This window comes from Tachysurus fulvidraco, chromosome 13 (assembly GCF_022655615.1).
Source record: "Tachysurus fulvidraco isolate hzauxx_2018 chromosome 13, HZAU_PFXX_2.0, whole genome shotgun sequence".
In the NCBI taxonomy this organism is placed as follows: domain Eukaryota; kingdom Metazoa; phylum Chordata; class Actinopteri; order Siluriformes; family Bagridae; genus Tachysurus; species Tachysurus fulvidraco.
Window position 1 is genome coordinate 4,893,901 of NC_062530.1, and position 13,158 is coordinate 4,907,058.

The following is a 13,158-nucleotide window of genomic DNA, read 5'->3' on the forward strand; positions in this document are numbered from 1 at the left end:
GAGAGGAAGACAGGTGATCAATGACGACTAATGAACACGCCTGGAGTTTGGTTTTGCTCATCTCGCAATCTAGCTCACTGCGAGATCCCTTGACTGCTTCCCTTAACTGTGAGGAAAACAAAATTGGAAAGCAGCTGCCGTAAGCCTCAATCAAGAGCCATAGATTAGTCATAATGCTGATGAGTCAAAGGAGGGGGGACCACTGGGATGAGATAGGGTTAGAATGATGCGAACAATTCTTGGTGTGATACTGTAGATAAGACCTGATATCTCAAAAAATGCTTACAATATTTTCATTTGTTTAGTGACTAGGAATTGGGTACTTAACTTTTAAGTCAAGTTTGGCTGGAATTTTTGGGCTTACTCTGTGTAATTAAATCATTCATTCGTTCATTCATTCGTTCATTCATTCATTCATTCATTCATTCATTCATTCATTCATTCATTCATTTTCTACCGCTTATCCAAACTTTTCGGGTCACGGGGAGCCTGTGCCTATCTCAGACGTCATCGGGCATCGAGGCAGGATACACCCTGGACGGAGTGCCAACCCATCGCAGGGCACACACACTCTCATTCACTCACACACTCACACACTACGGACAATTTTCCAGAGATGCCAATCAACCTACCATGCATGTCTTTGGACCGGGGGAGGAAACCGGAGTACCCGGAGGAAACCCCCGAGGCACAGGGAGAACATGCAAACTCCACACACAAGGCGGAGGTGGGAATCGAACCCCCAACCCTGGAGGTGTGAGTGAGGCGAACGTGCTACCTACTAAGCAAACATGTCCCCTAATTAAATCATGATGTTCTGAATTTTTTTCTAAAAAACTTAAAAAGTTCAGCTTTATTTCAAGCCAATGACCATCATTACCTAAAAGCCAAAAAAAAACAAAAAAAAACGAAGCAAACAAATAAAAAAAAAATGCTGCAACACTGGAAGTATGAGAATCGTTTATCTACATATAATTAACAGGGATGTGCATTAATTGGTAAACTTTGGTTTGGTCACAGTGACTCACACCAGACTGCATCACCCCACCACATTGAACATTACAACACACAAATATATTCACAGTGACACTAAACACACTTCCTTTGAGCTTTTGGGAGAAATTAGCTATGCTTTTTTACAAAGTTTGTTGCTTGTTTGCAAACGATGTCAATATGTACAGAGGCTAGCTTTGTGTGTATATGAAAATGACTAGAAGTGTCATTTTACTCATGTATTGTTTGCGTCAATGTCTCAAGCCAATAGCACAACATTAGCTGTTTATTTTCTATTTCAGTACATACAAATGTTTAAGCCTTGCTGTGAAATCAATTAACAGAGTTCCATTGTGTCCAACAAACTGTAAACACAGAGCTAATTGAAGAAGTGCACGTACATCAGTAAGTGCATTGTGGTGTATGCAAACACAATCACAAACACAAACACACATGTGTTAGCTCTTTGTAATGGAAATATTCATAAGTTAAGTTCCAGGGCATTGTCAGAGTCTTCTGAATAGATAATTTTGCCATTGATGAGCGGTATTGGTGCGGCTTTAGGTGACGTCTCTCAGCTCCAGGTTAACCTCTCGTCCATGGAACGTCACACAAACCCGAGAGAAATACACCACAGTAAATAAAATGGAAATATTTAATGTTCCTTGGGCGGCCCGGTACCATTCGGTCCATGGACCGGTACCGGTCCGCGGCCCGGGGGTTGGGGACCACTGCTGTATATCACTAAAATCTATCCGTATCCCCCTTGAGTAAGCTTGATGCGGCAGTCGCAAGGAAAAGCTCCCTGAGATAATATGAGGAAGAAATCTTGAGAGGAACCAGACTCAGAAAGGAACCTCATCCTCATTTGTGTGACACTGGACAGGACATAATATCAATGTAAATAATGCTCTTTCTACAACAGTTTAAACTGTAGTTTACATGTATAAGATGACTCTATGGTGTGTGATGTCACCTTAGAGGATAAAGACCTGTGATTAATACAGTCTGCATACATCATCAATCAACATGATACGTAAAAGCGACTCGGATACTTTTTTCAAGATTTCACGTTTGGTTTATGGCCGCTATCATAGTCGTTGCTGTCCTGTAAATTTACTGTAATCCTATTGGTGGATTGTAGATAAATGCTGTAGCAGTGGTCTCACTCTGCGAAAAAAAAAAAGGACACACCTAGAACTTTGCTACTGTATGATTGTCTTTTTGAGGAAGGTCTTAAAAGAACTAACAGACAGTGAACACAAACCAAAGGCTACGGAAGGCAACACGACATCAACAAAAGCATGCAGATGAGGTTGACAGGAACTAGATGCTGACTAATGGGAAACACAAAACAGGTGTGAGACATGTGTCCAGTTCATGTGACATGTAGAGGCTGATGGGTAATGTAGTCCGGCACTGATTCGGCATGACCCTTTTAATCTGGATAAAGTGTGTAATCTGTGTGAGTTCAAATCTGACAGCAGAAGAATTCTAAGAAGATTCAAACCACAGTTACATCTGGGGGAACATCGGGTTAAGGCTCCGAGATGCACAATGCCGACGGCATGGCTTCACACACACACACACACCATCCTACATCGTTCGCCGGAATGTTGGTTAAGAGGTGAGAATAAACACTCGACATCAAAAAGCACCAAGCAGACACGCATTCACACACTTATTGACACCTAGGTCAGATTTAGCATAATCATAGCTGGTGTGTTTTGTGGAAGAAACCCAAGTGGACATGGGAAGAACCGGAGAAACTCAGACAAGCACAGACACCGAACTCCGAATCAAACTAGAGAACTTAGATCTGTCATCCTCTTTTTTTGGAAGACATTTATTTTTTGCATCTGCATGTTTTCAAATGCCAAAGTTTTGAACCATAAACTATTTCAAAAGTGTGAACATTTAGAAAATGTATTAAAATTTAAAATTTCTTTTTAAAACAAACAATATAAAACAACACATTTGGACAAGCCTTCGTTGCAGAACTGTAGCTCCCATCATGTAATATAATGTCACTTAATGACATCTATTCCTTGAATGCTTACCCAGTTGTGATCTTTTGAGAAGACCGTCACTGCACGTTTACTGAGTGTGTTAATTTCAAAGAGGGCCAAAGCTTTCAAAGAAGTGCAACGCTGTAATTAGAGCCACAGGGAGTGATTGGGGAGCAAGGCCATGTGTAAGATGTGAAGTGTGAAGACTGGAAGCAGAATGGGTAATTTACTTGCTTCAAAAGCTGTCGGTTCAGAATGAATTGTACAGAAATGTACAGTTGTAGGAGAAGCATTCAGTGCACACTGACCCTCCCTACATAAGAGCCAAACTTCAAGCAGCTCCCCACAAACCCTGCCAAACAGGCCACGGTCTACGCTACAGGCAAGAGCAGCTTCACTTTGGAAAAATTTGTTCAAAAGAAAATTTGAGCAATTCGAGCTCGGGAAAGCGCAGGTGATTTGAATGCTTTACGAGTTGCCCACGTTTATCGGAGAAAACACAGTGCTGCGACTCTTTCTTCTCTCTCTCTCACACACACGCACACACACCCTTCCTTTGGGGCTTACCAAAGGAGACTCTTCAAACGAGGCTTTGTAGTCAAGTGGAGAATCAAGATTAATGCACTCGCACAGCTCCGCTTGCTCTAAGGAAAAAGAGCCGGTATAATTAACACCACAGGGCCTTGAAGGAGAGTGGTGCGGATGAAATCATCCAAAATAATACAAGAGTCGAGAGAAGATTTCCTTTCCGTTTCGTCACGTGGCCAGAATTGAGATTTGATAGCTATATTGGTTCTGTTCAGTTCTGTGGCACTCTGATTTCAGTATTGGTGAAAGAGCATACGTATTATTTCATGGAGTATTTGGAGACTCTGTTAGAGAATATTTTCCTTTCTTGCATGATGACAAAAATTGTTGACATAATGTTGACATCGATATGGACACCATGTCCATTGACATGCTTTATGAAAACACACACACACACACACACACACACACACACACACACACACACACACACACACACACACACACAAATCATCTGACATGTTGAAACTATATATATTGTAAGAATATTCGCCCAATTGGATTAAACAATAAATTCCCAAGCAATAAGCAAAAAGTCCCAATTGGACTAAACAATGTATTTGATAATTCACAAAAAGTAACCCTGGATGCTCAAGGTTTAAGGAGCACTTAAAAAATCCCTGCATTGTTACCGCATTGTAATGTTGTAATCGAAAGGGCACCAGTGTTCGCGAGTGCATCCGTAATCCGAACATACAGCACTGGGACATATTAATGCAGCACAGTATCTATGGCCTCTCAGTGACAGAAGCTCTAATGTTCACAATATGGAGTGTCTATGAGACTCGCTGATTATTTCCCCTCCCACAAGCCCATTTGAGTTTCATTATTATTATCGCTATCGCTCACTATCGTTAGAGTCAACAGAGCCGCAGGAGCACGATCCTCTCTTTTACACCGTACTGTAAATATATAAATAAGTGTAAGGTTACTGAGGAAGAGAATGAAATATGGCATTTCCATTTCAATGCAAATGAAGGGGAGAATGAATGCAGTTTGGATTTACAGTGCCTCATTATAATGAGACCATTGTGGCGGTGTGTTTCTTTTAACAGAACAATCTCCTATAGGCTGAGGAAATTAGTGCGCTCGCCTCTGCGCACCTCACAAATGAAACTGTCAGCACAACTCGTTTCCTGCTAAAGAAGCGTCACGGAGGCAGCGCAGTCCTCCTTCAGTGGGATTTTCTCCACACAGGAGTAATTATGTGTGGATTTCAGCATTTAACTGTTTATACAGAAGAAGAAAAAAAAGGAATAAAGGTGCATTGATTTGTACCTATGGAAATGTTGAATTCTTTTCTAATGAACCGCAGATTCTGCAAGTAATGAAAAGTCACTTGAGTATTTGTTCCCTGCATTCGGCACTGTACTCACTGTCCATCCTCTGTGTAAGCATCTGCATCAGTTTGAGCTTTTCTTCATTCTATACTTTTGACAAAAGTTTCTGCTCACTACTTTTTCATACACTTTTTAAAGTCACAGCTCTAAAGAGTCAATCGAATTACAGATAAACCACTAAGTGCTGCTGCACACTCTTTGTATATATCGAGGTAATTTGTATCTTGATGCACAAACTTCCTAAACTACTCAGGATACAGTTTGTATGGAGTTTCTCTGGGTTCTTCAGTTTCCTCCCATTCCCAAGAACATGCCAGAAGGTGCATTTACTCTAAAGTGTCCCTTGTGTGTACATGGTGCCTTATGAGGGAGACTTATTGAGTGTTTTTTCCAAGGACACAGTGTTCCTAGGACAGGCTCAAGGTCCACTGCTACCCTGACCATGATAAAGCGATTTCTGAGGAAGCGCAAAAGAGCTTACGTTAGTATTCAAAACCCACCAGAGTTAATAAAGAGCTATTAATCTTCAAATTTCTTCCTTTTCCAACATTTAGGAATTCCATCATTTTCTTTTCCTTTCCCAGTGGGTCATGGGAGTAATTGATTAATTGGGACACTGATTCATGGGTCAGCATTGGTTTAATCAGTATACAGAGTCAGATCTCCAGTGGTATCTAAGTGGCTTAGAACCACCAGCATTTGTTTTTGATTATTGAAAACTATCTTACCTAAACTACCATAGTTAGACTTATTGCACTGCTTGCTAACATTTGAGAGATTAGGAATAAAAACGTTTTCAGACTTTACTAATGTTTACTCACATATTTGGTTCCTTGGTGGGAAAAAAAAAAAAACGTGCTAAAATACCATCTGTAACTTGAATAATTTTTTTCATTTATTTTGTCATCTACTTCTGGGATTTTTTCTGTGCACTTTTTTAAACGTCATGCTTAACGTGAACATGAATTTCGACTTTTTTTGAATGTTGATTTAAACATACAGTATAATGGGACTTATAATTAAATGAAGAACTTTTACCAACCCTGTTTTCCAAGCATGTCTATTTTTTCACCTGCTTGCCTTTGAAAACATGGATAAGAAGCCAGAATTGGGAATTGTGGGGAAAAAACTGTCTCCTGGATATCTATCTTTGGAAAATCTGATAATGCGCCCTAATTTGCTTATCAATCTCCCCCTATCTCTGTTTCTCTCTTTCATGTACCATCTCCTCACAGTTACAAAATGTGTAGTTTATCCTACCCGTTAGATAACTCTTCTCCTTGGCAATCCATCTCATTCATTCCCATGCAGAGCGAGACCTGAGAGGGGATTTGTGTCCTGGGAGAGCAAGCAGGTGTGAAAATACAATGTTGTGTTCATTTGTATGATGGATTACTGGAGGCCTGCTAAGCCACAAAGGTTTGAGGAGTTGGAGTTAAAGTGTGTTTTCATGAGGACTTCTTCTCTCTTATTCATATGGATGTGGTTTGGGGTTGAACTCTCTTGTGAATGGGGAACTACGGGATGTCACATCTACGATTCTAATTTTAAAGTATGCTTGGCATTTCTTTCGATTTTTTTTGGACATGCAGGTCTACAGCTCCAGGAATCTTTCCCAATCTTAGGATGACTCAGATCCTTTAATTAATAACATTGAACCTATACAGAAGCAACAAAGCTTTCTCTGTCTTTGGAATATGTACATTTGACTACTGTATGTAGATGTCTTCTCATTTTCTGTGCTGAGATGCAGTTCACCACTATGTATGAGTATAACATTTTTCCACTGCCTTTTGTTCATCATAAAATCCGATCAAAACTGTGTCAGAATAAAGTCTTATTGCTTCAACAGGTTAAAACTGTCCACCATAACATCTATCTATCTATCTATCTATCTATCTATCTATCTATCTATCTATCTATCTATCTATCTATCTATCTATCTATCTATCTATCTATCTATCTATCCTTGGTTACTGTCTGTTTTTTTTTAACTACTTTAGACTGTGAATGTTAAGGTTTCACTTAGCAGGCTATAGCCACACTCTTGTGTATATGGATGATTGATTCTAATTATGTGTCTAACCTAAACGTCTATGCTCTTTAGCCAGTAATATTGCCCTTCTCCAAGTCTCAAACTTGCAGGACCTCGTGTGTGACATCGTGTGTGATTACGGTTCGTCCAAGTTAGTTCAATGATGCATTCAGAGCTATTTCTTTAGTTGAGTTATACATGGCTAAAGCAAGATCTTCTATGACTTCCAGGACTGTACCATTTGCGTTCTGACTGACCTTTTTTTTTGTCACCAGTGTGTTTAGCATCCAGAGGACTTGAGCCCTCAGATATTTAGTTTTTTTTAACTGTAAGGTCTTATTTGCTGAGAATTAATGTTGCAGCTTTTGTATCACTGTTTGCTGTTTTTTCTCAGAAAGGATTCACACTCACTTGAAAATTGCTGTGGTTAGAAATATTTTCCGTGGGATTAATTAAGGAATGGAAATTTTGGATGCATGCTGTTGTAAAAATAAATGAATACAAAATAAAAAAGAAACACTTATAAAGAACAAAAAAATAATGTGTTAATTTGGTGGGATATCAACAAAAAAAAATGTGTTTATTGTTTATTTTGCATCTAGCGAAAGCTTTGGATGTTTGGTCTGCTTCTAGAAAAATCTTTAGGTGTTTAGTCTAGAACAATCTTTGGATGTTTTCTATATGCTTAGAAAAAGGCTTGAATTATTAGTTTGTTTATAATACAAGTTTCAAATGTTAACCCCATGTCTATAAATAGCTTTGGTTGTTTATTCCATGTCTAAATCTAGATTAAGTTGTTTAGTCTTTTTTCTATACAAATTGTATGTTTGACTTATGTCTAGAACAAGCTTTGAATGTCCTAAAACTTGCTTTATGTTGATAGTTTAACACTTATTTCGGGTGCATTGTCTGTGTTTGGTTATTTATCCTGTCTAAAATTTAGTTTAGATCTTTAAAATTACAGCTTACAATGCTCTGATAGCTGGAGAGTCCTGACAAAAAGGCTAAATAAATAAACATCTCACAGATAACGTTTGTAATTACACAATTTTTTCAAAACCATTTCCATGAAACGTTAGCCATACAATTCTAACCATACAATTAACCTAATTTTCTAGATACCAATAAGAATCGAGAATTCAACAACCATTTATTTTTTATTCCAAAATGTAATGTTAAAAATGTTATTTATCATCAACTTATAATGCACCGGCTAGAAAATTAAGCATTTTATATTCTGATGTTACAATTGGAATTCATCGATTAATTATTATGATCCTAATTATTATGTACAATATTAAAAATGAAAGTTTTCTCATCTAATAGTACATTTGCTCAGTTGGATCAAAGTAATATTAATTCTTTGTGTTGGGATTTATTTGATCTGTTGAATCACAATGTACAAATTCAAACAGACAAAACAACAACAGAAACTTTTGTTTTGTGAGAGGCGTGTGAAACATCACAAAAGTGTTTTATTCATTGGGCTGAAATCTGGCAACAAAAAATATAAGCAAACTTGGTGCAAGTTCACATAGAATAATCATGGAAATCAACCAAAAGAAAAAAGAACAAAGAGACGATGCTTTAAATACAAAACAAAGTAATTTATGAACATTTCTATTATGAGCATTTCGTTACTGTGTTCTTCCTAGACATACTTTGTAGTTCTTAAGATACAACAAGAGTTTTGTAATCATTTAGCCATGTTAGTGCAGCAGCTGGTGGATCAAAACTACAGACTCCACAAATGAAAAAAAAAACAGCATGTTTTGTTGACTTCATGTAATTAGGTTTAATCAGGGTTGTTCTTGGGTTTAATTCAACTGCATTAGGGTTTATATGAAAGTAGTCCAAGGCAGTTGTTTTAGCTCCTGACTTGACCCGATCACTCCTAGTTACTGGTTCAACCTATGTTTTACAACGTATTCGTATCCTGTCTTTGGATTTGGAGCCATGTTACACTGTGAATGTTAATGTTTCACTTAGCAGGCTAAAGCCACACTCTCGTGTATATGGATGATTGATTCTAATTATGTGTCTAAACTAACTGTCTACGCTCTTTAGCCAGCAATATTGCCCTTCTCCAAGTCTCAAACTTGCGGGACCTCGTGTGTGACATAATTAAGTTCCGTCCAAGTTAATTCTCCACCCGGTTTAATGATGCATTCAGAGCTATTTCTTTAGCTCTATTACCAGCAGGGTAAAGCGGCCCCACAGGGAATAATGGGAAGAGAGTTAAGAGTGCATTAAAGCTTTGAACTTACCTGATATAATGCTTTAGCTGTGTGTGATTGGGTACAATTATAAAAATTAGCTTTAATTTTTCATCTAAACAAATGATTATATTTTTTTCTCGAAGCACACTAGATGTTCTGCCTTTGCTCATAATTAACAAGATGACATCTTAGGTTTATTGCTGTTGATCTTTCTCTATTTTAATTGAAGCTTCTGGCAGATAAAGTTGCTTTCATCCACTTCTAGGGTGCCAATTTATAAGATGCTAGGTTTTATCAGTAGGTTTTGCATTGTGCTTTGTCTCTAAAGGCACTGATAACACTAGCTCATTAACAACGTCGTGCAAGAGCATGAAAATGACGAGATCCTCAAACGGGTCTAGCAGTAATGATAAAGCGAGCAAGAACAGTGAAGGTTATCTTTTGACAGTAGATGAAAGGTGTCGATAAGCATTTGGTACTTTTTTTTTTTTTTAACCACTGAGTAAAATTATGGCAACATTTATTTGGTGTTGTCATAGCAACAAGGCGGTTTATTAAAGTTCAGTGTCACTCTTAAATATTTATTATTTAATAAATAAATATTATTTGGCAGGATAATGGTCATATACAGCTAGATCTGGATGTTCAGATTGCATAAAGATTTATTTAGTCTTGTGTTTTCAACTAGTTTTAGATGTTTTCTATGTGTCTAAAACTAGCTTTTCAGAGCCTAGAAATAGATGTTTTGTCAGTGATCTACATTCGGTTTTTACTTTGAGTCTAGAAATAACTTTTAATGTTCTATCTATGTCTATAAGGTGTATAACGTGTCTAGAACTAGCTTGAGCTGGTTTGTTCATGTCTAGAATTAGCTTTATATATATTGTCTGTGTCTAGAACTAGCTTGAGATGTTTAATATACAGTACAGACCAAAAGTTTGGACACACCTTCTCAATCAAAGAGTTTTCTTTATTTTCATGACTATGAAAATTGTAGATTCACACTGAAGGCATCAAAACTATGAATTAACACGTGTGGAATTATATACGTACATAACAAAAAAGTGTGAAACAACTGAAAATATGTCATATTCTAGGTTCTTCAAAGTAGCCACCTTTTGCTTTGATTACTGCTTTGCACACTCTTGGCATTCTCTTGATGAGCTTCAAGAGGTCGTCACCTGAAATGGTCTTCCAACAGTCTTGAAGGAGTTCCCAGAGATGCTTAGCACTTGTTGGCCCTTTTGCCTTCACTCTACGGTCCAGCTCACCCCAAACCATCTCGATTGGGTTCAGGTCCGGTGACTGTGGAGGCCAGGTCATCTGGTGCAGCTCCCCATCACTCTCCTTCATGGTCAAATAGCCCTTACAAAGCCTGGAGGTGTGTTTGGGGTCATTGTCCTGTTGAAAAGGTGGTGTGTCCAAACTTTTGGAAGGTGTGTCCAAACTTTTGGTCTGTACTGTATGTCTAGAACTAGCTTTAGACGTTTAATATGTGCCTAGAACTAGCTTTAGTTGTTTTGTCTGTGTGCTACATTCAATGTTTACTTTGAGTCTAAAAATAACTGTAGCTGATTTGTTTTTGTCTAGAGCTAGCTTTTAACATTTACTCTGTGTCTAGAACTAGCTTTAGATGTTTAATATGTGTCTGGGACATGGTTTAGATGTTTTGTCTGTGTGCTAAATTGTATGGTTTTTCTGTATCTAGAAATAGCTTTGAAAGTATAGATATTTATTTATTTATTTATTTATTTTTTAGGGCTGGCTATGGGATGTTTAACCAGTACTTACAGTATATTTATTCTATGTATAGAATTGGCTCTGAAATTTCTCTGGCTCTAAAACATCAGAATCTGTCTGTGGCAGCAAGAGGCATTCCAAACTTCAATGTAATAAAAAGCAATGTTTCAACTACAGTGAACATGTTGTATGCAGAGCCTCTATTTCTCCTCAAGGTGACAAGTCCATAATTTCAGATTTATATTCTGAAGCGGCGCATCAATTTGTTTAGAGATATATAAGATAGTGATGGTTTCACCTCCTTTCAGATTTTGGTGTCAGCAAGGTGTCAGAGCGAGTCTTCAGCAAAAGGATTATCAATCTGCTGATTTCTGCTTTCTACTCATCTTGGCCTATGGGGTTATTATGCATTCCTGCACCCGGTGCAAAAACACGGGCGCTCAGGTGTTACTTTAATCTAAACCCATCAGAGTCTTTCCATAAAAGCACAGTTGCTCGTTTAACCTCGCCTGTCTTCCCCTTTTCTGTTTTGCAGGGTGAAACTACACGTGAAGCATGGAGTCTCGCATTAACCTTCAGTGCAACATGCCGTTCAACAAGACACACACACACACACACACACACACACACAAACACAAACTGGATGGTACAGGACCATTTTGGTGTTTTAGCCCCTATTGCTTAAAATCAAGAAAATAACAATTCATATTGCTAAAATGTTTATATTTTGCACATTGACAGAAAACAAATGCTGTTTGCCTTGTTCCCAGTTTTAGATTGATGCAAAATATCAAAGTCCGTATCACTCACCGATTTATGTCCGCTGTCATTTCTTTCAATTTAAAATTCAACTGTTTTTTCGTTCCTTTTATACAACATGAATTATAATAAGACGTTCTAAGTAGCCTAGCTTCTCTCCAACAGCTTCATTCACTCCCTGTGTTCATCATAAAGGACTTGAGAATCACCTATCAGGATTTAGAATTGTATACAGTGTTTTAAACAAAAAAAATCAGCTTGAAGGACATTGATGCCATATGACAAGCTTCCAGCTCCACCACTGACACCAGCTCGCTCCACTCTGCATGCTGAGCCTTGCCTCATGTTCCACATCACATCTAATGGAAAGTGAAGAGCTTAAGAGCAAAGCCAGCAAGGAAGCTGTTGTCAGTGTGTCCAGCAGAGTCAGAGTCTCTCTATCTTTCTCACGTCTTCTCCACCAGAGCACTAGTACGGACTAATTAAAGCCTGCCCTTGAACCAACATGTTCTTGACAGCATGTAGCTGTTTCTGCAAATTCAGTGACATTGGGGAGAAATTTGTTTGTATTTCAGCTTGAACAAATTGCAAGTAGATCATGGTACACACCTAGGTTTCTACAGTATTTGTCCAGACGGTGCTATGGTGAGAAATGGTTTAATAGATACTGTGAGGTGGAATCTTGTATGCTGGGATTTTTTTTAACAGTGCTTCTTGATACTAGTGCCAAATATACCGAAGTGTTTTTCCCCTAATGGATTCATTTTGCCTGTATGAACATGCTTTAAATAATAAAACGATTTGTCATTAAAATCTCGTCTGTTGTTGTGATCAGCTTTAAACAGCCTTCCGTTTTGACATATGCTCCAATCCACTGTATTCTCTATAACGGTTCAGTAGAGACATGCAGCATGGTTTGTATCCCAGCTCTCAAAACAATTATGTCTCTTCATATACCCTTTTCTATCGCCAGAGGCAATCCCTGTGGCTCGGACGATCGCTTAAAGTTTAATGACGACAGCTTTAGGGAAGCCTTTATTTACCTTCCAGTTGATTTGCTAAAACATAACATCTGGCATGTGTACTCGGATCCATAAAAAAGCAAACAGCAAATTTTAACCACTTTAGTAAGTGAAAGTCTAGTTGTGAGCATTTCATTCAGAACATTTCACTCTCCGGCTAAATTCTGATACTTTCTTTTCTTATAAATATAGTAGTATTGCAAGCAGATCATGGTGTTTGGTCATAATTCATAACCGTGCACAATGGAGCATGCTGTTGTGTAAAATAATCTAAAATAAAAGAATCAGTTATAGAGTGGCATAATACCCATGATTTTCCAATGATTCAATATTTCATTTATTATCGACATTACGCTTTTTATCCATTTGCAGTTACATTTTATATCCATTTTATTACCACTTGCATTATAGCAGCCAGATTCTACAACACACAGCTTGTCATGTAACAAAGAA

At 38.0% G+C, this 13,158-nt stretch overlaps 1 protein-coding gene across 1 annotated transcript in view; it reads left to right on the forward strand.

Moving 5' to 3' along the window:
• Window positions 1-12,496, forward strand: part of cd276 (CD276 molecule) — a 100,312-nt gene extending 87,816 nt beyond the window's left edge. Inside the window, exon 8 of the mRNA XM_027178822.2 lies at window positions 11,460-12,496. The gene's annotated coding sequence lies outside the window, so the exon portion shown is untranslated. The remainder of the gene's footprint in view (window positions 1-11,459) is intronic.
• Window positions 12,497-13,158: the final 662 nt, after the last annotated feature.